Below are 25,624 nucleotides of genomic sequence, written 5' to 3'. Positions count from 1 at the left end.
CCTTGTTTCAGGAATTAAGTGCATTTAAGGCCAATCTGAGACAGCAAAGTCCTTTAGGGAAAAATGTCTTTTTTGCGTTTTCTCTACCACAACTGAGCAGGGAAACGCTAAACAAGATTTTGTGTTAACAGAACTATAAATTTACCAACTTGATTTTAGGCAAACTTAAATACAAAAGACCCAAATTTGACATTTCTCGTAAAAATCCTGTTAGGAAGGAATTACTTCACAGCTGAGTTGGTTCAGGCATCTGCTTTGAAGGCTTTCTAGCAACATTTCTTTAGAGATTTTTCAGGAAACTCTTTAGAGGGATTACATATCTAATTTGGTCTTAGAATGCCTTGGGATCTCAGGAGGAAATGACAACCATTGCTATGACACAATATGTCTGAATAACCTCGCCTACAGCACTTTGGTCAACCTGTGTAGTTAAATGTGCTTATAAATAGATTTACTTGACCTGACTGTTTCCTGTATATGTTCGTTGCCATATAAGAAATCATTTTATCATAATACCATAAAACTGATTCACCTAAAAGTCACCACTATGGAAACTGTTAGCAGAGACCTTTGGCACGTGGTGTGCACTGTGTGAGTCACAACTGATTTGACTGATTATACCCTGCTTCCTCTGAAAACCAGCGTACTTCATAACATACGCACACATGCCCAGATATCAGTAAGACAAATCACACAAATATAAAGATCTTCATTCTAACTCTAAAAATGAAAAGGAGGCCCCCTGGTTACATGAGTGGTAAAAAATATTGTTGTGAGGCAACAAGATCAATGACTCCTGGCTATGAGCTAACAAGGCGTGGGAACGTGATAGCTGGATTGTGTTCACATCTTAATAATGCGTGGCTACAAGATACAGATTCTGTTGTTTACAGACCACAGCTGGAGAGCTCTGTAGAGATAATATCGCGTGAAGCAAAAACATCTTGTGGCGACACGGCATTATTTTCCCTATTCATGTCACCAGGGAGGCTTTGTAAAAAGGCGATGTGGGAATTCTGAGTCATGGTGAATCTATTCCCAAATCAGTAGTCTGATAAATGTTTTTCCCTGACACAGTTGTGTTTTGGAGGATGAGCTATTGCTCTCTGTGGAATTGTGTTTTCCTTGTGGTGTGCTCCATGTTCTGCCATTCTTTCAGTCTAGGTTAAAAAAAAAACACCACAGAAGTGACATAATGATACCCCTGGTCTTCCATTGTCTCACTAATTAGCCCTAGGATCTTAACTGTCAGAAAGACAAGCTTGTTACAATTAGAAGATAAGACAGAGAAATTGGCTGTCCTTGCATTTGACAGAAACGGTGTTCTCGGGACTGTCAGTTCTACTGAACGTGGCTTCTCTGGGCACAGAGTCTCTCTGTCCATTCAGATACATCAGCTTGGGAATTCAGAGAATGGGTTGTGGGTGTAGGGGTGATGTGACAGGCTGAAGAGGCGGGAGGTACACTGTGTCCTTCGAGCAAAATAATGCCAGACTGTTTACCCTTTAGGCCACAAGTTTTTTTTATAGCCAAAATCTGCAGGGCAGATTATTAAAAAGGGGAAAAAAGTTATCTCAGGCCTTCTTTTCATTGCTTCCTGCACAGTCCTGCTAAACTTAAACATTATCAACTTATTTATAACTCAGAAATGCCCTATTTAAGACTACATTTTGGGAGAAAATTAAACAATCAATACCAATCTCATGTCTGTCAGTTAATTTAACCTTCTATCACAAAGGTTAGCTTAGCTAAAGACAACGGGAGAGACACTGTGCACACCACAGTCGTGCAGGTGCTAGTGTCGAGCCAGCCTGTACTTCAAGAGATTTGATAACCAAACACCACACAGTAGATCAAACTTTGTATCCAGCAATTTTACCAGATTTTTGACACAAAATACATGAAACGTCTTCAAGCTTGAATACAGTTATTAGACATAGTGCAGCTCGGACTAAATGTAAGTAAGCATGTAGATAAAAAATTTAAAAATCTACATCCACCAGTTGAGTCCAACTAACACAATTTTCAACATCCATGTGGACATTTGACAGCCCGATGGTGTTTTCTTCTGACCAAGTGCACTTGTACACTGAGATTTTATTTTACAATGCAAAGTAAGAAAGCCCTTCAGGTATTGTTACAGGAATGTCGCCTTGTCCCTGGTGTCCACAGCTGCTTTTGTACGTGTCTGCATCAGTGTACAATACCCACTTAAAGCCAACACTCTGCTATCTGTGACTTCACACTTAAAAGAAATCTTCTCAAACTTCCTACTAGAATATTAACCTGTGTCACAAAATATCAAAATATTTATACTGAATGTACTCATTTACACAATAAATACGACCATAAATATAAGTAGGTGATACTTTCTTATAATAAATTCTGGAATTTAGAAATCAGTAGAGCTCTGTGCTGGATGATAATAAAATAAGTAAATTATATGCATATCTGCAGAATAATGCGCTTTGGGTTTTTGCTCTGTGCATGTGTTATTGTGGTAAAAAAACATCACTAATACAGACGCGGTTAGCAGGGGGCAGTGCCAACACACTTAAATTGTGGTTGTTACAAGAATAAAAGTGATCAGGTGACTTTGTGCATTTTCTTTTTTCGGCTGCTCTTTTGCGGTAGTACCACAACAGAACTCAACAAACACTATTCATCCAGAAAGCTGCAAGACCTGTCCTGTGTGACATGCTGTGGTTAGTTCTGTGTCTGTGTAAAGTTTTTACTGTAATATTTTGCCATCGGGGCAGAAAGGTGCAGAAAAAAGGAATAGGTGTGAAAATAAACGGTGATATTGCAAGTTGTATGATTATGTTTCGCGGTGTTTGTGGACTGAAACCTAGAATAGTTCAGCTGCTCTATCAATTTTAATCATTTCCTAAAATGTTTATTCTGTAGTGACAACCCAGCTTTTGGCGAAATGCAATAAAATGTTATGGTGTTTGGGTACCTAACTTATAGAACGTCATAAAGCCCCTAAATGTGCAGAATGCAAGTGTTAAATCAACCAGTTTTGACCAGAAAACACGGTCAACAAGTTGACACTTTCTATTTGAGTAAGTCGGCCTGTGACACGTCTCGCTGTCTCTGTGGTCTCAGTCACTGGGGAGCTGCAGTGTATAAACCTGAGCTGGGTTAGCTATTTAAAGGACAGTGCACTACATTCACAGCATTGACAGAGGAAATGGTGCTGGAGTGTCCATCTGTGCACACAGATGTGCAGAGGTTTCTCGCGCAATGTAACCTAGTTACACAAGGTTTTCAATGTTTTTTTTAAAACTTCTGCTTCTCTTTGATTTCAAGACAACATACAAGGTTTTAAACTCTGACTGCTTCACGATTTACTCCATGCAAATGTTTAAAATGAAACTGCAGGAGCCCGGTCTTCTCCATTTTTGACCCATTAGAATCCGGTATAAGATTTCAGTTATTATACCACCAGTTTGTTCCAATATGTATAAAGGTGTTGTTCAAATTGTGTTTCCATGGCAACCTGATCAGCAATGCTGCCACCAGCGTGGCACCTGTTGGATGTTGCACATGTACGCTTCATTTTTTTTTTAAAGAAAAGAAAATCCTGCACAGAGGCACTAAATGAAAAACTGAAAAGCTGATGTCAATCCAGCCTTTTGTTTCATAAAGAAAAGTGCCTTTTAGTAAAAAGTGTAAGAGAGAGTTTTAACATTTAACATGCCCAGACACAATTCATGACCCCTGGTTATGGGCACTTTTATTTCTGTTTCATATTTATTTAACGTTAAAGTCTAGACACTGATTTACATATTTGCCTGCAAGTCTTACTAAAATACACAAAATCTCTGTCAGTTTTCTCAAGACTCCAACATGATCAGGAGTTAAGCAACCAAATCTGGCACAAAGGTACATCTTAGGCACTTGAAGGTTCTTATCCATAGCAGATATTATAACATCATGTTGCCTAGCAACCACCTACTACTGTGTCATGTTATAAAAACACTGCATTGTCATTTATCATATCGCATTTTCATTTCATGGCAATAAAATCTCATTTACACCCACAAAACTTGAATATTATGATATCTGATATATTAGTATGCCGCCACATTGCCTGGCAACCACATAACAATGGTTGAAAATTGCTAAAATGATGTTTATGTGGTAGAAGAGGGCAGGATCATTCAGTAGTAAATGAAAATATTCTGATTCTAACTAGAATCACCTTTCATGTGTGCTAAAATGCAAATTAATAGCATTTTAATGAGGTCAGGTATCAGTCAGTAGAGGTCTAATGAAGGCTAATGAAAATTAGAAAACTGGGGGAAAAAGTTTCATTTACTGGGTGTAAATTTAAGTTCTGTTCTATACGGAACTTATGATAAACCATACGTTTATCTGATTCCTTGATCAGCTACAGATTCTAAGTCAATTAAAAGTTGAACATGTGTCAAAACTGAAGTATAACAGCATGAAAAAGGGAAAATGGTAAAGCCATTCACCACACTACTGGTCCTTAAAGTATGACAGTCTAAAGTTGCAAGTGTTGCAGCACATCTAAAATCCAGAAAATCCACAAGGGACCCACCCAATCTTACATCTTCACTCCATCCGAGATAGAGTTCCTTGCAAGATTACCAGCTTTAATTTACTTTTTATATAAATGAATAAATTACCTTGAATATGTAACTATACATACTTGATCAATTTCAAACTGAATTTCTATTGTTACTGTGGCCCACAAGGGGGCCCCGAGTCACACTTTTGGAATCACTGGTCTAAATTACACCAACTAGGTTCAGTGCAACCAGAGACAAGTAAAGATAAAGCCATTTATATTAATGTTATTAGTTTAGGAGTAACAAGCAGTGCAGAGTAACAAAATGCACTTCAAAGAGTCTCTAGTCAATCAAGGACATGGAATGATTTCTGGTTTATATTAGCACAGTGTGCTAAAGGTATCAAGATAAGATAAGTCCAGCTTGGTTGCTCACTATCACTGTATATAAAAGATGAGTGTAGCCATCATGACATTGCCCAAGTCCTCTTTTAAGCTTCAGCTGACTGGCGTCATCTTGTATTTGTGAACACATGTCACAAGAAACAGGTGACTCAAACTGAAAAAGCAAGGCATACTGCAGGCTCATACAGGAACAACTGTCAATCACATGGTAGGCTCACCCTTAAACATAACCTTCTTTACTGTAAATGTGACCATAATTTACAAAATCAACACAATTTTGTATTAAATGTTAATCCTAACTATGAATTGTGACCATAAATACATCAAGGAGGTGTTTCCTGAGGTAATTTTATCAGACTTCAGTCCAATGTGCCTTCTCTTTGCAACCCCTGGCTGACCATTAGAAAGAATGCACGTTTGAGACACTGGCTATAATTACAAACCATTCAGCACTGAATGCATTAAGCGTCCATCAAGTTTAAGAGATTATAAGATGCAGTTCAGTACTTTGACACACTCTGCGGTATCTCACACTATCTATAGCACCATTTTACAGTAACAACTCTAGCTCTGCAGCACTGCTCTCTTTGCAGAGTGGGTTTCTCCCCTCTTGTGTTCCTAGCATTGTCATTAATCAGTTTGTGCCTCCTTTCCCAAGGCGCTCAGATGCCGTGGTAGCGGTAATGACCTTGGGGACCCGCTGGCTCCACTCCGCAGTGTCAGCCTTCTACCTCTATGTGAACAAATGTATCATCTCCTACAGAGATCCAAGCTGTGTGAAAAAGCTTGCACTTGTTTATCCTGTTACGTATAAATGCATAAGGCATTGTGTACTTAGCAAAATAGCAAAGAGAAAACCCTGTTACCCATTGCCAGGGGAAGAGAGTTATAGCTGGTTGCCAGGTTGAGGCCAAAATATCCTGCTGACTGAGACGTGGCCGTTTCTATGCCTGACCCTAAAGCAATGCCATTAGAGTGCCCTACCTAAAAATAAGAGCTTTTATCTGCTACATATTAGTTAAAAATAACACAGAGTGAGATCAGAAGCGATTATTGATAATCCTCTTAAAAACATTCTGGTCATAACATATCACAGTAGCTCAAATTTAGCATAGGACTTGATGTCTCCAGTGTTTATAGCATTTAGAAGCTGCCGTCACACTCTGGTGAGGCCTTGAAACCAAGAGCATAATTGGTAGTAAATATTTACTCCAGTCTGGTGTCTGCAGCATACGCCACATCTGAGCGTACACTTTTTGAGTCTCATTTAGTCTGCGTGTTCACACAGCCGTACGTGTCACACACATGCACACAGTCACAGTTAATATTTTCCAAAGAGCCAGTGGGTTTTTAATCATTTCAGATCCACAGATTTGCACGCCTGCACAGATACTCTCCATGCATAAGTTTCTACACCAAATCTGTTAACAATTGGCAGGCAAGGCGACACTGCCTGCCATGGAATACAAACACATGGAGCTACAATAAGGATACATGGGAAACACATGTGCCGGTGCCCGTTTGCGAACCACCGCGTCAGAAATAATTTTGCTAGTGGTCGATCATCAACAACATGTGTGTCTATGCGTTTGTCTGAGCAGGTGAAAAAGGCGCCCTGTGAGACTCTCATCATGTCCTCCCAGCCCCTTATATCTTCCAACCTGACAGAGTTGAACACCGCAGCATCCATCTTTCTCCCATCCTGACACCTCTGGGATGTACCTCCTCCCCTCTTTCAATTATTCGGAGGCAGGGCAATTATGGCCTCGAATCAGAGCCACCTATAGTCTGAGTAATGCATGGCAGCTGGGCTGCAAGTGACAAAACGGGCTTGTGACACTTCTCATTGCACAGCAACTTGGTGATTATCCCCTCTCTGCTATGAACAGGCAAAAGACATGCAGAAGGAAAGAGAGACAAGAAGATAGGTAGCAGCTAGTCAGTAATATGACATATAGCAATCTTTTTGTTAACCTGTAGGGCCATTAAAAGCACAAAGTGTAACATATAGTGGTCAAATAAGGACCTAAATTACTGTATATGAGGCAACCATTTGTTGGGTTCTTTGTATTTGAGTGTATGCTCGGCCTACATTACTTGAAAATACATGACTTCCAAGATAATTATGGTATTTATCAATCTGCATCCATCATGAGAGTCAAGAGGTGATTAAGCGGGGAGAAAGCAGCTCCAGACTCCATTCAGAGGCTCTACATGACGACATATTTAGAGCTCATGCTATATTATGTTTGCTTTTAATAGAAATTGTCTTATACTGAGATACTGTTTAGCAGTGGAAAGCTATTGCTGTCATACAAAGCTTCTGCACGTCCACACAATAATAATTCAGTTAGATTCTCTTTTATGGGTCTAGCTGTTCTGATGCATTTAATAGAAAGAAATCAATTGAGAAACTTCAGCCTTTCTGAGTCTAAGCCTCAGCAGTTGCCTTTATTCAGCAAACATCTCAGCAAAAGCTATAAAGAAAATGATGACTACCGGTCACATTATGGAAAGTTAACCTCCTTAACTGACTGTAAATTTGTTTTGGGAGGTTTTATGGTCAATAAAAGTGATTAGACAGGTGAAGCTGTAGTTACATGTGGAAAAACAACAGCTGAGTCAGATGCCATCTGGGAATCAGGTTTTAAAGAGTAATTCGGCCAAACAGACTCCTTCCCCTGACAATGTATGCCTCATCCCTATGTCATGTTATCCAAGCGTAGAAATAACAGGCAATTGAAAAATCCTGTGGGAAAGAGCAAACCCACTTCATTCAGATGAACTCAAATAAAGTGCAGTGTTAGTGCCTGTAATGATGAGTCCACAAAGCTTTTCTTCTGGTATGGGAGTTATTTAACATCCGCACGGACACAAAGACTTGGATTAAAAACAGACCTAGCTCTCAGAGGAAGAATGCCCTCCAGAGAAGGGGGTGTTCTTGCACAGAACCCCATTTTTTCAGACACAGACAGAAAGATAACCACACTCCTTTGGGATCTTCACAGGGCAGACAAGATCTATCCCCCAAAATATCCTTTCATTACCACAAGAAGGACGGGGAGGAGGGAGTGAGGGCAGCAGTGGAGAAACAAGTGATAAGCACTGCTGCGGGAGAACAAAAAGCCACTTGATTCTGAGCGAGGAAGAGAGATGAGGGACCAGAAGGGATAAGTGAAAGGCTCACGCTGAGAGGATGAGGAGCCTGCCTCTGCTGCTCTGCAGAGATTTACGCAGACCTTAAAATCCTTCTCTTTAGAACAATCCTTTCAATAAGAGACACCATGACTGTCTTTCGGTTTCTATCATGTCTCTTGACTGTCTGCAGGAAGAGCTAAATTTTACTCTTGCACAGTTCCAGTTGCCATAGCAAAATTGCTCCTCAATGAGAGATGTTATTCATCTTCAGGAATAACAGTCACTTGAACCTGGTGACAAACATATAGAAAAACAAAACACACCAGTCTTTTGTGGCATAATCCTGAATTTAGAAAGTCAGAATGTGCACTGACTGCTTTCTTCTTCTTAAAAAGAAGAAGGCAACACTCTTCCTTTTAAGAGAAAGTAAAAGAGGAAGCGTACTAATTATGTTACCCAAACTTGAACCTAACAAATTTTCACAATCCTCTTTCACGGGATCACTGCCTCTGCTGAGCATATTATGAGCACCACTTTGTTGATTAAGATTGTGTAACCTTTTTGTTTGGCCTGAATCCTATAGAAATATGAGTCATTCACTGAGGCCTTGGGCACCATAGTGAGCCTCATTGTCCTTGCTCCTAAGCAGGCTTGTTGCACAAGTGAGCAAACACACATACACACACACACGAGCCTAAGTCGAAAGCCTCTTGGAGAGTTCGCTCCCGTTTGGAAAAAGGAAGTGCAACATCCAGTCTCCGTATTGCTGACAAAAGCTTGTTGAGACCAGGCCAGTATGGTAGCTATCCTGTTGCTAATAACTCTTGACAGAGGTATGACAGTGCATCAGAAACCATAGAGGTGGCCATGACATACTGGGTATCACTAAATCTTGGCAACAGACAAACACTTTTGATCAGCAGGTCACAAACGTAACAAATAGGTGAGATCTCGGCTTTGCTAATGCCTACACCCATGAAATGGGTCGGACAGCTGTGGAGCATTACTGATAGAAGTTTACACACTGTTTGGGAATAATTTCCATATCTGCCTTTTTTCAACTTTGAACAAAAACAATGCTCTGAACCAGGTGAAAACAAAAGTCTATGCACAATTATTCTATGACCATGGCCTGTTTTTCAATCGTGAAAAGACATTTGAAAGCTGAAAAGCTATAAGAGACTGTAGCAATGTGTAGCTAGGGGGGAAAAATGCTTTGATACAAGTTGAAAGGGCATTACAACCTTCCAAGAAGAAAAAAAACGTCCTTGCCGTTATGGAAGCAGTTCAAAAGTTCCTATAAAATGCAATTTTCCTCCTTCAAATCAACTCTGGAAGGTTCAGATTCCCAGCACCTGACACGTACAATCTGGGTCATACTACTAATAAAAGCTACTGTTTTCGCACATAATTCGTTGTGTATGTAGGGCTACATGTGTGTGCATGTCGGTGCTTATGTGTGTGTTTCTGCAGTGTAAGCACACGCTGTCCTCCATCTGCTGTTTGATAGAGACTGTTTCCTTTCCTGTGCAGCCAGCCAACCAGCCGGCCTTCCTGTACTGCTCTGCTCCAGAGAGGAAACGGGAGCAAGAGAGACACACACTCTTTGCAAACTCGCTGGATAAGATACGTGCACATGCATTTGCAGCTGGAAGCACAATGATGATTTAACCACGCATTGTACCACAAAAACGCATGTAGATAGTCTCTCGATTCTCTCTCTCTCTCTCCTTCCTCCCATCTCAGGCTTGTCTTCCTTTCTGCCCTTGACTGTATTGTTCTCCTTTTCCTTATTTGAATCACCATTACTCACTACGATATTTCAACTGCACAAAAACAAAGCAGAGTGCCAAATAAAAGAAAAGTCAAAAGCATGGATTTTGTGGCGCTTTTGCAGCTGTAAAATCTGCAGTAAGTTACAGGATCTCCTCTCACTTAAACAACTGAAAATAAAGAGCTCTGCTACTGCAAAGAGGTACAAACAGTTAACTTTACCTGACATATTTTACCTCACCAGATAAAAGGATATTGATCCTTTTTCTTTTTTTTTTTTACTTATCACCAAAAGTTTCTTGTAACTGCTTCACTCATACTGAGCAAAGATTTAAAGCGGTGACCTTTGATTTAAGTGTCTAAAAGGTTTGTTTTTACACTTTCGTGGTGGTTCCCCCCATGGTTTACCTTTGTGTGCATTGTGTCTTTGTTTTACAGTAAATAAGTTCTATATTAATTTAATTTGTGGTTATGAGTGCATGACTATTTGTCTGCACTGCTGTGTGCATGTTGTACACACATGAACTAGATGGGCAAGTAATGAAACACATGTGTGGTTAACCAGCCGGTTACCAGTCAGTCTGATTCGAATCCCTGGCCTATCGATTGGTTCACGTGCACCAGGTTTGCTAAAAACTTTGGTTCACGTGCACCAGGTTTGCTAAAAACTTTTAGCATCTTTATATCTTATATTTTTATACTCGTGACCATTAACATGTGCTGTCTCTATTACATATGGTTTAGCTCACTGGGTTGAGCAGGTGACTCATATATAAAGGTAATGCAGAAGGCCCCGTTGTGGTCATAACACATAAGTGGTAAAAGCAAATAAAGCCCTAAAAATATATTTTAAAAAATGCTACTGGTTAGCTATCTAATATGAAGAACATTAGATGTTGCTCTTCCATATGTGGTTAGCTGCTGGAATACTAATCTTGGATGTGTTTGCAAGCTTCTGTAGTTAGCCAGTGCACCTACAAACATAAATCTATTCTACTATAATAAAACTTGAACATTGTAAAAAAAAAAAAAAAAGAAAAAGCTTAGCTTTTTGACTTCGTAAAAGAGTTTTCCCACTCGTCCTCTGTGGTTTTTTTGCCTCGTTAAAGGCTCTGTTGTTTGGTCTGTTTTCTTTACCCTGTTTTATGCATCTCACCACCCCTCAGCTTTCAAGCTTTGTGCACAATACAATATCAACTGTGAGCCGCAGGACTTAATTGTCATCTGTATCAAAGGTGGACAAGACCCATTCCTTTTTGTCTGGATTCACTTCCATGCCTGTCTTCATTAGTTCTCTTCTCATGCCTTAAGCAGTGAGTCTTCAGTGTTAGCACTGCCGACTTTAATGTCACAACATGATTCTGCAAGCAAAAAATATGAGGTTCATAATACTTTTTAAAGGGCAAGACAATCAAATCTAACCAGAACAAGGTGCTAATCAGGTTTCTCTTATTATTATTACAAAAAAGTGACTTTGATTCGTTCCAGACTCCTGGTTGCATGCAGGGCTTTTCTTGCTAAGAGATTCTTTTTTCCCCAAAGACATGCTTGTTAGGTTAATTGGTCTTTCTAAATTGGCTGTAGGTGTGATTGGCTCTCTGCATCTCTCTCTGTGAGCTCTGTGATACACTGGTCATCTGTCGAGGCTATACCCTGCCTCTCACCACATAACAGCTGGAACAGGCTCCAGCCCCTCCTGACGTTCACTCATTGCTTTTAACTTTAGGTGAAACGATTGCACTTATGTGCTTAGTCTACTCCCTAAAGTCCATTTTCAGGCAGAAAAAAAAAAACCTGGCAAATTCATACTGAAAATACAAACGAAAGCATTTTATACTCTTTATATTCATACCCTTTTAATTTGCACTAAGCTGACCAGGCTTTAACAGCAATGCACCATGGTGCCACTTCCTGTTTGCACTGTTTACTAGCTGACGCAGACAAAAGCTGGAGCCATGAATATCCAGATTGAGGAAGTCACGGAATGGCCAAGATGCAATGCAGTAAAAGGTCTATTAATATACAAAGAAAATGAAAAGCCCTGTACCAAGCAAAAGATGTGAAACACTAATCTCAACAGTGAAAAGATTTTTTTTAAACATAAGTCAGCAGCTGCTATACAGTACAAATGGTCAGATTGCAAAGGTCACAATGAGCTGAATTACCTGGATGAGTTTTAATTCAGTGTAAGCCTTTCCTCGTATCCATAATAGCAGGTCACATGGTTCTGATCGATTCGAGTGGTCACATTGTTGTAGTTATCTCCAGGGAGTAGTTAGACAGAAGAAGGCATGTTGGAGTGACGTGAATCCCTGGATCACTTGTGGGTCTCAGCTTTTCACTTCCAGGAGTTTATCAAGCAGGAGTCAGCCAAAATGTTTGAGGAGCAGCACTGTAAGCCTTAAAGGGATTCTCACCACCTTTATTTTAGGAGAGAGGGAGAAGGACACAGAATACATTAAACAACTGACAACAAAGAGAAACATGAGGACGAGAAGCTAGAGGATGAGGAAGGGGTGATGTAGTTCCAGTCTTAAGCAGAAATGGTATGTGGCAAGCAGGAGAGCACAAATTTCAGAGGATAGCCTCCTCAAAGTAATGAGTATATGGTACTGTATATAGACAGTAACACCTTGCCTTTCATCCATAATGATGCTATTTAGCTTTGATGTAAATTGAGAAGAAAGCATGAACACTGTCTTCATAAAAAAAAAAAAAGAAGAATGGTGGAGATGGCACAAAGTCCAAGACAGTGGTAATGGATGGCTATGCACTGAATCCACACACACTGGGAAAAACTTTCATTAGTTTATTTTTGGGAAGTCCCATTTTGCAAGCCATCTATAATACAAATTACTCTTTCAAAACACTTGGTATCCCAGCTCACCTTATTTGCAAATTTAAAAAAAAAGGCTCCACATCTTTTCTATATGTGCCAGAAATGGAGCATAGGTTTACATAAATCCACCTCCTGTATGTCTGCCAACACATTTTTAACAATTTCAGTCTGAATGTGTGAGAAAACCCTCCGTTACCCATGGGAGACCTGAAAGGAGGGTATAAAGAAGGAGGGGAGGATGGGTGAGGAAATGGGGACAAGGAACATAATTTATCTAACTGAGAATCTGGGGGAAGCTTTTTTTTATGTGGAAACCTTATAAATAAAGTTTCACCTTCAGCTGAAGGATTCTTGGATAAAACTTTAATTCTTAAAAATCACATTTCTAAAAAAGAAAGAGAAAAACACAAAAACACAGAAGAAAAGAAAAGATTTCAGCAGTTTTCACTTGATAGCGATGGGGAGCATGCATGCCGAGTGGTTGCTATGGTGACTGTCACGTCTAGCCGTGCGAAAGGAAGGTGCGGATGGAGGGGTTTCTCTCCCTCTCTCTGGCTGTTACAATAAACTAATAGAAACATCTCCTAAAGCCCTATCCTTGTTCTGCCCTTTCCCACTGGAAAACAGGCAGTCAACATTTGCTGTAATAAATGAATTGCCACACTTCAGGATTCCCATGATAATCAAATAACAGCACAAGCCAAAACATCCAGATTCAGGAAGGACAAAGTGGAACAGAAACCAAATTCCGCCCCCAAAAAGGAAATATCATATTGTTAAGTTTGCACAATATAGTTTTAGATTATAACAAAGTTCCTGGGAAGCACCATGAGAGACTGCTTTAAATCTCATATCGTCTCAAAGTGCATAAATAAATAATATAAGGTCTGACAGTGTGGAGCCAGATCAAGAAAACTGTTGAATAATAGAAGAACCTTCCTGTAATGCAATCAGATGCAGTGCATCACTGAGAGCAAAGGACTGCAAACCGTGAAAGCTGCTAAAAGCAGAATACAAACGTGTACAACTTTGTACGTGTAAAACTGAATTACTGTGAAAAGCAGTAATACATCAAAAATTTTGTGTCAGATACAATATTTAACTCAATCTCTTACGGGGCACATGAAAAAGGCAAAGTATGCATAGTTGTGACAGGTGGGGGGAAATACGATGAAGTGAGTCAGTCAATCGTGCGTGCACATTTTATTATTGTTATTTAAAAAAAATGTCTTGTTCTCCACTACAGCTGCAAAATAAATATCATTTAAACTAAAGCAAGACCAATATAACCAATTGTATTTAGCAAGCCAGGTTGTCCGTGATGACTGCATACAGCTCTCACTTCGTCAAACAGCGCATGCGATAAAACAGCCCATAAATAATCAGTCGTACTTGTCAGATAAAATATGCTAGGGTACGAAATCATTTGCACACCTAGAGGGGTATAAAATACATTCTGAGCTCAATATGCATTATAAGTAAACACAGCCAAAAGGTCATGTGTTCCACAAAGATACGCAAACAACAGCTCGGCTACTGGGATTAAAAGCAAATAGAGTTAAAACTATAGTCAAACAGGAATATATATAGAAAAGAAACTTAATAAAAAAAATCATCTTCCACTCTGATGTTCATCTCAGCGAGGAACAGATTGTGCAAGTGCAACATATATGCTTTTCCTGCAGGTGTAAGATTTACAGCTCTGCACCAAATCTCGCATACAGCTGTCATTTTCCCTGCCAAAGCCTGTTAAGTTCAACCCAAATAGAACCAAGGTGACAAACAGCAGGTCAAACACAGATGGACACCAATATGTATGTAGCAGACATCTTTGACTCATCTACCTCTCCAGGGTTGTGGTCAATCAGATTAGAGCATCACACTGAGATTTCCGAATACACTAACACAAATCCAATTATAGAGATAAGCTCTGCGGGCAGCTACTCCCATCACACACACACACACACACACACACACACATACACATAGAATGAGAGAGGAGAGAGATGTCACTTCACCCTAGCTGCTATCGGGCCCCAGCATCAGTCCAGCACAAAAGTCCTCTCTGACCTGCCACTATGTGTCACTTCCAAAAACACAAAGCCTCTATGAACAGTTCACAACTTTCCCAAAGACTGATACAGACTGATTCATTTCCAAGCAATAAGGAAAATATGACCTTTGTGTCACGGTTCTGGGTCAGTTTGACCCAGTATTTTGAGTTGTTATGTTTTGGTTCATTTTTGAATGATGGATTGTTCTTTATGTTTCTCTGATGCTTTGTTGGGTTTTATGATGAATCTGTGTTTCAGTTATTTTGGTGTGTTTTTGCATTATGGATTGTTTTCTTATTCTCTTGTAGTGCTTGTGGTGATGATGATGATGATGATGATGATTTTCATGTTTCTGTTTATCCATGTTTAAGGATTTGTTGTTTCATGTATAGTTTGAGTTGCATGTGTTATATTCTGTCTGCCTCTCTGTCTGCGTCTTTGTTTAGTGGTTTCTTGTTTCCTGTTTTATTGTGAAGGTCTGTGTCTCATTTGAGTGTGTTCAGTTCTACTGCTCCCCTGTCTCGTTAGTCCAATTTCTCCCAGCTGTGTCTCCCTCCTGTTGCCCATTCCCTGATTACCACCCTGTGTATATTAGCCCTGTTTTTTCCTGTGCTCAGTGTTGTGTCATGCCATCAGACTTGCCTGTGTGTTTCCGTTTCTAGTGATTCAGTGTCAGTTCATGTTTTGTCACCAGCAATAAAGCTGACGTTTTTGAGTTTCAATTTAGTGTCTGAGTCCTGCATTTGGATCCACCTCTCCATCCGCCTGCATACAGAGCCCTGACGCTTTGAGTATTTTCTAAGTGCTACATAATGGAAATTATTAAAAGACGGTGGTAAACTTTAAAAGTTAAGGCCTATAGGAGATGAGAGCAGTTTAGCAGCTGTTTTACAAAGTGTTATAGAAATGTAAAAGTGAGAAGAGTGGCAAGGTGCACTGTGATTTATGGTGTTTAGAGTCAAACTTGAAAGGGACTAAAATCAGCCTTTATGAGAACTGCAGCAGCAGAAACGATAATGAATGGCACTTCAGAAATAAAAGCATGTGTGCCAGCTCTCTGATCTGTTATGAATGGAGCCGTGTCCCTGATTAGCCGTCACCACACTGTTGCCTTAATAATCCAGAGCAAGAGGTCAGGCAGGAATGAAGAGTGTGATTTTGTTATCCGATACTCCCTCGCCTGTCTGTGTCACTTCCAAACACACCGGTGGATCTTGGCATCCAGGTTTGATGAGCACCAGTAAGTGGCCCTCAGCCAAAGTAAGCAGGATATGAATGTGATAAGATCATATAGCAGCTCTTCCAAACTTGGCATTTGGAGTTATAATCAAGTATCTCAAAATTTCCTAAAGGGGCCAGTCAGGACTAGATCCTTTACAGACAGACTGTGGATGACCACATTGATACTGATATTTATTTAGTGGACAGCTAAATGAGAACTCTGATTTAATACGCACCTGTGGCTCTCTCAGATCGATAATCAATACCGTGATAGGGCACTAAATTACCCAGAGCTCAGAACAATTGAGCATCTGTGGGGTGAGATGGAAACAATGAACTTAAAGCTGAACTTAATATAGCAGAAAATAGGTTATTTGCAAGATGAGGATTCGCTGAAGCAAGGCCACCTTTAGCAGAAACTAACACTAACCCTGTGTGTTTGGTCTGCCCAGATTTTCCACTTCATGAATGATTATCCCTTCATTTAAACCTTTTATTTGGGTCCCACATTAGAAAGAAAGGGACATAAGTGAATGTAAATATGAAATGCCAAAATGCACACAGAAACCAAAATCAGACAGAACTGAAAGAAAATACAGCATACTTTGTTGAGATATGGGTCACGACCGCTAATTCATTTTTCCTTTGATTTCTGTGGAGATCTTTGGTGTCCTTTCAGATATTAATTTAAGATATTTCTAATCAAATTAGTTTCACAATGACATACGTTGTTTGTTTTTAGAGAAATTTCTGAGCATCTATTGGATGCTTTGCCCTAACAAAGAAAACACAATCAATGGATGAAACCTAATAACTGTATCTGGCTTTTTACATAGGGTAGATCAAAGTTTCCCCTTCTCTATTTGGTGACTGTGGAGTAATGTTAACTAAAAAATATGAAAAAACTAAAATTCGATGAGGAAAAAAACTTTTATTCAACTAGAATAAAAAGACAAATTTAATGTGAAAAAAAAAAGAGAACTGAAAGGATTTTGTGATAGGAGGAAACAAGGAGTCAGGTCAAATTTGTTATCACAGCTCGCCAGATGAGGTGCTGATGGGCACGTTCATTGAGACTTAACTGAAACTAAACAAAATGTAAAACAAAAAGTCAAAATGAAACTAGAACTGTAATACAAATCAATAATAATTCTGTGGTGCCTCAGTTTTCCTGTTCTAAGCTGAGAGAATAGGCACTAATATATATATATATATATATATATACACACACATATATATATACATATATATATATATATATATATATATATATATATATATATATATATATATATATATATATATATATATATATATATATATATATATATATATATATATATATATATATATATATATATATATAACCACTACGCTAGCAGCTGGATAGCGTAGTGGTTAAACTACACGCCTTTGGAACAGAGGATCGCAAGTTCGATTCCTGCCTGGGGCGTCTGTATCCAGTAAGGGTCCTAAGGCTAGACCCCCTATGCTAAGCAAGCCTACCGCAGACATGAGCGAGACAGATAAATATGAAGGCATGCCGGCTCGGACGTCGCCCGGATCAACAAGGTCCGCGTCAGGTGTTGAGGAACCAGGGCACCCTGACGAAAAGTGGGCTACTGGAACAAGAAGGCATCGGTGGGCAAGGGACGAAAACAGGGCGTTGTTGGAATGCTACTACGCAAGTAACCCCGGCGGAAGGGGCTACATGAATAGGATGAGGGACCTATGGATTCTTCGATACCCAACATCCACAATGACGGCGAAACAACTAGTAGCCCAGTGTTCCAACATTCGAAAGAAGGGACTGCTCTCACAGCTAGAGATTGACGAGGTACAACACAAATGCTACGGCAAGGAGGAGTCAGGACGCCAGGTCAGGGGGGAGATATCATCACCCCCACCCGAGATTGGGTACATAGCCCCAAGTGCGATAGGAGAAGGATCGTTGAGTGCGAGAGGAACTGACCTGAAAAATAGGATCATGGCCAAGCTTGAAACCTGGATCCCCCGTAGCCGGTTACCAAGATTACGTGAAGTACCTTCAGAAGGTCTGCTAGATGATGTTAATGCAGCACTACGGGCAATACCTACAACCACGATTACCGACACTAACAAGCTGATCTACAATACGGCAGCAGTGATCAGTGAGATGCTTGGCTACAAGTTGAACAGCCACAAGGGGCAGTACCCTCCATGGAGAAGGAGGCTAGAGGGCAAGATCAAAGTAGCACGGAGGGAGGTTAGCCAACTAACGGAGTTGCAGAAAGGTGCGACAAATAAGGTGCCTAAGAAATACAGCAAGCTGTCCATACCTGAGGCCTTGGAAACTGCCAAGCAAAGACTCACAGCCTTGGCCAGCCGCTTGAGGAGGTACACCAGAGAGATAGAAGGCAGGAGAATAAACCAGCTGTTCTCCACAGAACCAGCAAAGGTGTACTCTCAGTGGCAAGGGAACAATAAGAGAACAGCACCACCAAGGCTGGAGACGGAGCAATACTGGAAGAGCATATGGGAGAAGGATGCAACCCATAACGGCAATGCTCAGTGGCTAGTGGATCTGAGGGCAGACCACAGCGACCTCCCTGAACAGGGTCCAGTAACCATCACAGTGGCAGATATCCAAGAAAGGGTCTCCAGTATGAAGAGTTGGACAGCACCAGGGCCCGACATGGTTCACGCCTACTGGCTGAAGAAGCTGACTGCACTCCACGAGCGTCTGGCAGCACAAATGAACCAGCTGCTAGTTAACGAGAGACACCCGGAATGGCTAACTGAAGGCCGGACGGTCCTGATCCCCAAGGACCCCAAGAAGGGACCGGTCCCCTCCAACTACCGACCAATAACCTGCCTCAGTACTACATGGAAGCTCCTGTCAGGCATCATATCGGCTAAGATGAACAGGCACATGGGTCAATACATGAGCGGGACACAGAAAGGAATTGGCAAGAATACCAGAGGTGCAAAACACCAGCTACTGGTAGACAGAACAATCAGCCGAGACTGCAAGACCAGACTGACCAACCTGTGCACTGCCTGGATTGATTACAAGAAGGCCTATGACTCAATGCCCCACAGCTGGATACTGGAATGCCTAGAATTGTACAAGATCAATGGGACCCTAAGAGCCTTCATCAGGAACTCAATGGGGATGTGGCGTACAACACTAGAGGCCAACTCCAAGCCCATAGCACAAGTCACCATCAAGTGCGGGATCTACCAAGGAGATGCTCTGTCCCCACTGCTGTTCTGCATAGGCCTGAACCCCCTCAGTGAGATCATTAACAAGACTGGCTACGGATACCGACTACGGAACGGAGCAGTTGTCAGCCACCTCCTGTACATGGATGACATCAAGCTGTATGCCAAGAGTGAACGAGACATCGATTCACTGATCCACACTACCAGGCTATACAGCAATGACATTGGAATGTCGTTCGGACTGGAGAAGTGTAGTCGGATGGTAACAAAGAGAGGGAAGGTAGTCAGAACTGAGGGGATTGAACTACCAGAAGGCAACATTGCAGACATAGAGGACAGTTACAAGTACTTGGGGATCCCGCAGGCAAATGGGAACCATGAAGAGGCCGCTAGAAAGGCTGCAACCACCAAGTACCTGCAGAGGGTCAGGCAAGTCCTGAGGAGTCAGCTGAATGGTAAGAACAAGATCCGGGCCATCAACACATACGCCCTGCCCGTGATCAGGTACCCTGCTGGGGTAATAAGCTGGCCAAAGGAGGAGATAGAAGCCACTGACATAAAGACAAGAAAGCTCCTGACCATGCATGGAGGGTTTCACCCCAAGTCCAGCACCCTGAGGCTGTACGCTAAGCGGAAGGAAGGGGGCCGGGGACTGGTGAGTGTCAGCACCACAGTCCAGGATGAGACAAGGAACATCCAAGAATACATTGGGAAGATGGCCCCAACTGACCGAGTGCTCAGTGAATACCTCAGGCAGCAGAAACCCAAGAAAGAGGATGGAGACGAGGAACCATCATGGAAGGACAGGCCCCTGCACGGTATGTACCACCGGCAGATAGAGGAGGTGGCTGATATCCAGAAATCCTACCAGTGGCTGGACAAAGCTGGACTGAAAGACAGCACAGAGGCACTAATCATGGCAGCACAAGAACAAGCTCTGAGTACAAGATCCATAGAGGCTGGGGTCTATCACACCAGGCAAGACCCCAGGTGCAGGCTGTGTAAAGATGCCCCAGAGACAATCCAGCACATAACAGCAGGGTGCAAGATGCTAGCAGGCAAGGCATACATGGAACGCCATAACCAAGTGGCCGGCATAGTGTACAGGAACATCTGTGCCGAGTATAACCTAGAAGTCCCGAGGTCAAAATGGGAGATGCCCCCAAGGGTGGTGGAGAATGACCGAGCTAAGATCCTGTGGGACTTCCAGATACAGACGGACAAAATGGTGGTGGCTAACCAACCGGACATAGTGGTGGTAGACAAACAGAAGAAGACGGCCGTAGTGATCGATGTAGCGGTTCCGAATGACAGCAATATCAGGAAGAAGGAACACGAGAAGCTGGAGAAATACCAAGGGCTCAGAGAAGAGCTCGAGAGGATGTGGAGGGTGAAGGTAACGGTGGTCCCCGTGGTAATCGGAGCACTAGGTGCGGTGACTCCCAAGCTAGGCGAGTGGCTCCAGCAGATCCCGGGAATAACATCGGAGATCTCTGTCCAGAAGAGCGCAGTCCTGGGAACAGCTAAGATACTGCGCAGGACTCTCAAGCTCCCAGGCCTCTGGTAGAGGACCCGAGCTTGAAGGATAAACCGCCCGCAGGGGCGTGCTGGGTGTTTTTTTATATATGTGTGTATATATATATGTGTGTATATATATATGTGTGTATATATATATGTGTGTATATATATATATATGTGTGTATATATATATATATATATATATATGTGTATATATATGTATATATATATATATGTATATGTGTATATATGTGTATATATGTGTGTGTGTGTGTGTGTGTGTGTGTATGTCTTCTTGACCATGTCTACATGCCTAAAAGCATTGAGTTGCTGTCACATGATTGGCTAATAAGAGATTTGCATTATCCTTAACAAGCCATTTAATATGTGTACCTAATAAAGTGGCCGGTGACTGTGTGTACACACATATGCACATATACACACAGACACATCTGTGAGTAAAATTTACGTTTTAAATGAGCAAACTGTTTATATGACTCTTTTTAATTGTATTTCATTCGCCTAAGCACCTTAAATTATGGATTGAATTGTGCATTTAGCCCGTCTGTAACAGCAAAAAAAAAGAAAAGAAAAAAAGGATCAGTCTGGACAGCCTGTCAACCAAATTTTCAGTCACACAACCCAGACACAACGTGACAGACATAACAGCTGCCCAAAAAACCTTTACAAATCCTCAGTTCATTATAAGTACAGCATGTAAAAACAGTTATTATTCAGCCTTCTATCCAATAATCCGACACACATCGCCACAGTGGCAGTGTCTGTCTTCCCTTCCTCCTCTCACATCCTTCCCAAAGTTGCTCTCCCAGGAGCCTGGGAGCACCTCAGACAGAACTGGGTTAAGATTATACAAGATCCCAGCTGAGAATTCCCTGCAAAATATAAACTCCGTGAACCCCAAGTGGTAAATATTCATGAGAAACAGAGAAACAGTGGTATTCCAGCACGAGAGGGAGCAAACACATCGCCACACACAGGCATCTACAAACCATCTTCTAGTACAGACAAAGCCAAAACAACCGTGAACAGTAGACTGACATTATAGGGCATGTAAGAAACATATACACCTACACAAGGGAGGAAAAAAACTCTTGAGGATTTCTCATGCTATATGTGTGTGTGTGTGTGTGTGTGTGTGTGTGTGTGTGTGTGTGTGTGTGTGTGTATATATATATATATATAACGGTATATATATCTGGCTACAGCACAAAAGCCACAAGTCATGTCTATCTGCGCAACCTTGTCTGGGAACTGAGATGTTTCACATGCTAGAGAGGAAAAAAACCACCAACGCCTACACGTTTTTCGCAAGAAAACTGCCAAAAATAGGGAGTGGGAAGGAATTTTTAAAATGTCTAGCTGTGATTTAATATATAACAATAACTGTTCATTTATCCACTTTACACTGTTGCTACTGAAAAAGGGGGAAAAAAAACATAGTTCAGGCTGTCTATCAGATGCCAACATAAAGATATGGATCAAATCAAATCAAAGTATCCAGTAAAGAAAGTCTCAAAAGAATAACTAGTCACTATTTTTAATTAAATTGAAAAAAAAAAAAAAATCTTATGTAATCATCTGTGGTTACTGCGGGGGGGGAAACCATATGAGTGTGTACGTGAGCCTTGTAAAAGTCTTTTAAATGATTAGTAAGAGGCACAAGTGCTATATTTATATCTAATCTGCTGCATGTCTAGAATACCTTTCACAAAACTAGTGAAAGGTACATTCTTGATGTGGTGTGCACGTACATAATCCTATCCAAAACCTCAACACCACTGTCCAGCTTGTGGGGTAAATCTAACTCTTTTGACCACTGGTCAGGAGTACTCCCCAAGCATCACATCACTGTCATTGTATGCAGCCGACTCAGAAAACCTGCAGTCCACAAGCAGGAAGAGAAACAACAGATCATATCCTGTGTGTGAACTGTGGTTTACAGCAAAAAGTGGGTGGGGGTGTGTAAAATTAGCTGGACTGTGAGAACTAAAAAGAGTGAGGTTGAAAGAAGAGACAGAATGGCCAATCAGATGAAGGAACATAAAAGAACATGGGGAGGAAAAGCGCTAGAGCCATTATTGGTTCAGCTTTGAGTGACTGTTGAGTGTAAAAACACTGACTAAACTAACACATCTCTGCCTCAGCATTGGCTCAGCTGTACAGCATAAGAAGCCACGTTATAAAACCGAATAGCTCAATAAAACTGTGTACTTTTGAGCTATGACAGTAATATTTATTTGTGGGTGTGCCACACAGTCATAGGCCAAGAATTAGTTGTCTAAGATTACTCATGTTGTAATAAAATCGAGTTAAAAAATACCAGACGAGTGACAAAAAAAAAGGCTAAATTGTTCCAATACACACAAGCAAAATCCTAGGGGTTTAAAATTTACAGACGTTTCATCATAATGATCCACTTACCTCAGAAGGAAAAAATAGCTTGACTTTTAGCTGCTACATACTGCACAATGTTCACCGTGTATACAGGCTGCATACAAAGGCTGTATATAACAGCTTGTACATTTTTTGTAGCATCTAGTTTAGCGTTACAGCCAAAGTCATCATGGTTTTAGAAGTAATGAACATATTGTAAGCTTTCTTAGCAATGAGCATATATAGACTGTGTGCAAACATTTTTTCTGGCTTTTCTACAAACATGGACGTCATTTGGGTTTGCTATGCTTTTGGAGACAGACTCAACTGGCCATTCAAGTTAGTACACTTAGTGTTACCAAGTGGGTGCAAATATTCAGTTTATTACTGCAATCTGGGTGAAAAAAAGCTGTCTGCTGCAGTTAAACCAATGCCACAAGAACGCTTAAACTTTTTAAAGTAAAGTTTTATATAATGTGATCGATTGTTTATATAAAAGGTTCTGCTCATAGGCACTTAAATGATTTCCTGCTTGGATACCGATTGATCTAATTGGCCTCTTCTGGATGTGGCCCATCTTTCCTCTGTCTAAGCTAAAAAGATGAAAGAACAGCTGTGGAAAGCATGGTGTAATAACCTGCAAACTTAAAAGCACTCAAGTCAACTGTGGGATCACCATGCAACAGCTGGACACCCCTATATGGTCCTAACCAAAGTGTGTTTTCAGACAGGAAGTAGGAGATGATGGAAAGAACATCCTGGAAATCTAAGTCAACAGGATATGGATGATTTGCAGGATAACGTTCAATGCACTCAGGAGCAATGAGTAGCCTGAAAAAAAGTTCTGAAACCTCTTTGAATCTTTTTCTTCAAAAGCATCAAATCAGCTGATCTGGTTTCGAGCAAAGCACAAGTAAATATTGCAATCTAGTCATCAGACGGAGATAACCTTGCATCCCCCACCCTACTCTCCTTCCAGGAAGGAGTGATGTAAATGTTCTGTAGTGTGATCACTTGACATGTAACATGAAACATGTAGGAGGAGATCTGCCCCAGCCTCGAGGGCTAGCAGATCAAATATGCAGGATGCATGGACCACAATGTCAATAATCCTGAAAATAAAAATAATGATAGTGTTGCATCCTGATATCCCAAACAGACCTGAGAGATTTCGGCCTAGTTCTTCAGGGTATAGCATTTACTGGTTGCCACAACTTAATTAATATCAGAAATAGGATTTCTTCTTGGATTGCAAATCATACAGATGCTCAGATTACAGATGCAAAGCCACGGCATGTTACTTTATGCTGTTTTTTTTTATCTGTGTTGCAGTGACCTACAGGGAAACAAAGAGGTGGGAGAGGGGCTGCTGTACCCTCTTTAACAGGTAACAGGAAATTGGCCATTCAGCATATCAGCTACATCAGCTGCTCCAGTCAGCCTGCAGACTGATGGATGGCAAGTCACACTCGAGCTGCGACACCATTGATTTCCTCCTCATAAAACCCAAGACTGCTGATTCAAGATAATGCTACATTTTTAAAGGCTTTGCTGTGATATTGCTGCGATAAATTCAGAAGATTAAACTGATAAACAAGCTCAGACACACTGACCAATGAGATTTATTTCCAGTATAGTGATTTATTTGTCTGGTGCTGTTCATTATTTATTTACAGTCTATCATCAAATGTGTACTTTCATTTCTAGTGTGCTTTCCACTGACTTCTAAAGAGATTATTCACAAGGCTGGAACATTCCTGCTATGAAACACTGGTGTTGTTGTCAGTAAACTGGAATGTTTCCTAGTAATAAACATATCGAGAGCCTTCATATTGTGTACTCCCAGTGAAGTACAGTCCCACTTAATGACATTTTTCACAGTACTTATCATGTCACAAAGTATTATGCTTCCACCGAGCTTCCACCGATTAAAAACGTCTTAATATTATCAGAAATATAACACAATACTTTGATTTTTACAGCACAATAAATGAGTGAACTCAGTGGTATTGGTCGTCTCCTTACTGCAGTGGTCTTGGTTTGATTCCAGGCCTGGTCAGTGCTGCATGCCGCCCTCACCCTCTAAACCATTTCCAGAAACAAAAAAGGCAGTATGTGGTGAGTGCAGACACTCTTTATACAAGCACCACAGAAGCTTGAGGTTCACTTCCTGACAGCAAGAACATGAGCTCATTTGTTTGCTGTGTTTCATGTAGAATACAGTGCAGTTCAGTGTGCGTTTCATTTTCTAGTGCATGGACAGTTTTTGTGGTTGCAGGTTTTGAGTCGAGTAAAAATGCCATTTATTTGATTAAGGGAGACTTGTTGTTGTTGGATGCTCGTAATAAAAACAGCCAAAGTTTAAAATAATGTAGACGTGATCGTCGTGAGCTAACTCAGTCTTCATACTGCTTTGAACGCTCTGTTCAGGCATTCTTTTTGTTCATTGCGCTCTTTAACATTACTGCGTGTGGATAGCTTAATTTGGTCAATGGTTCCCTTAAAGGGTAAACGGGTTATTTTGAATCATGAAAATAT

General features: G+C 40.9%; 1 protein-coding gene across 2 annotated transcripts in view; it reads right to left on the bottom strand.

The window, feature by feature from the left end:
• The window catches only part of ptprea (protein tyrosine phosphatase receptor type Ea), a 62,144-nt gene that overhangs the window by 20,618 nt on the left and 15,902 nt on the right, over positions 1-25,624 (bottom strand). For both annotated transcript variants that reach the window (XM_085466548.1, XM_085466549.1), the window contains exon 2: positions 12,022-12,276. The gene's annotated coding sequence lies outside the window, so the exon portion shown is untranslated. The remainder of the gene's footprint in view (positions 1-12,021; positions 12,277-25,624) is intronic.

This window comes from Copadichromis virginalis, linkage group LG8, assembly GCF_057382275.1.
Source record: "Copadichromis virginalis isolate Kocher_CV1m ecotype Utaka linkage group LG8, C_Virginalis_male_GT1.1, whole genome shotgun sequence".
In the NCBI taxonomy this organism is placed as follows: domain Eukaryota; kingdom Metazoa; phylum Chordata; class Actinopteri; order Cichliformes; family Cichlidae; genus Copadichromis; species Copadichromis virginalis.
This window is presented reverse-complemented; position numbering and strand designations above follow the sequence as displayed.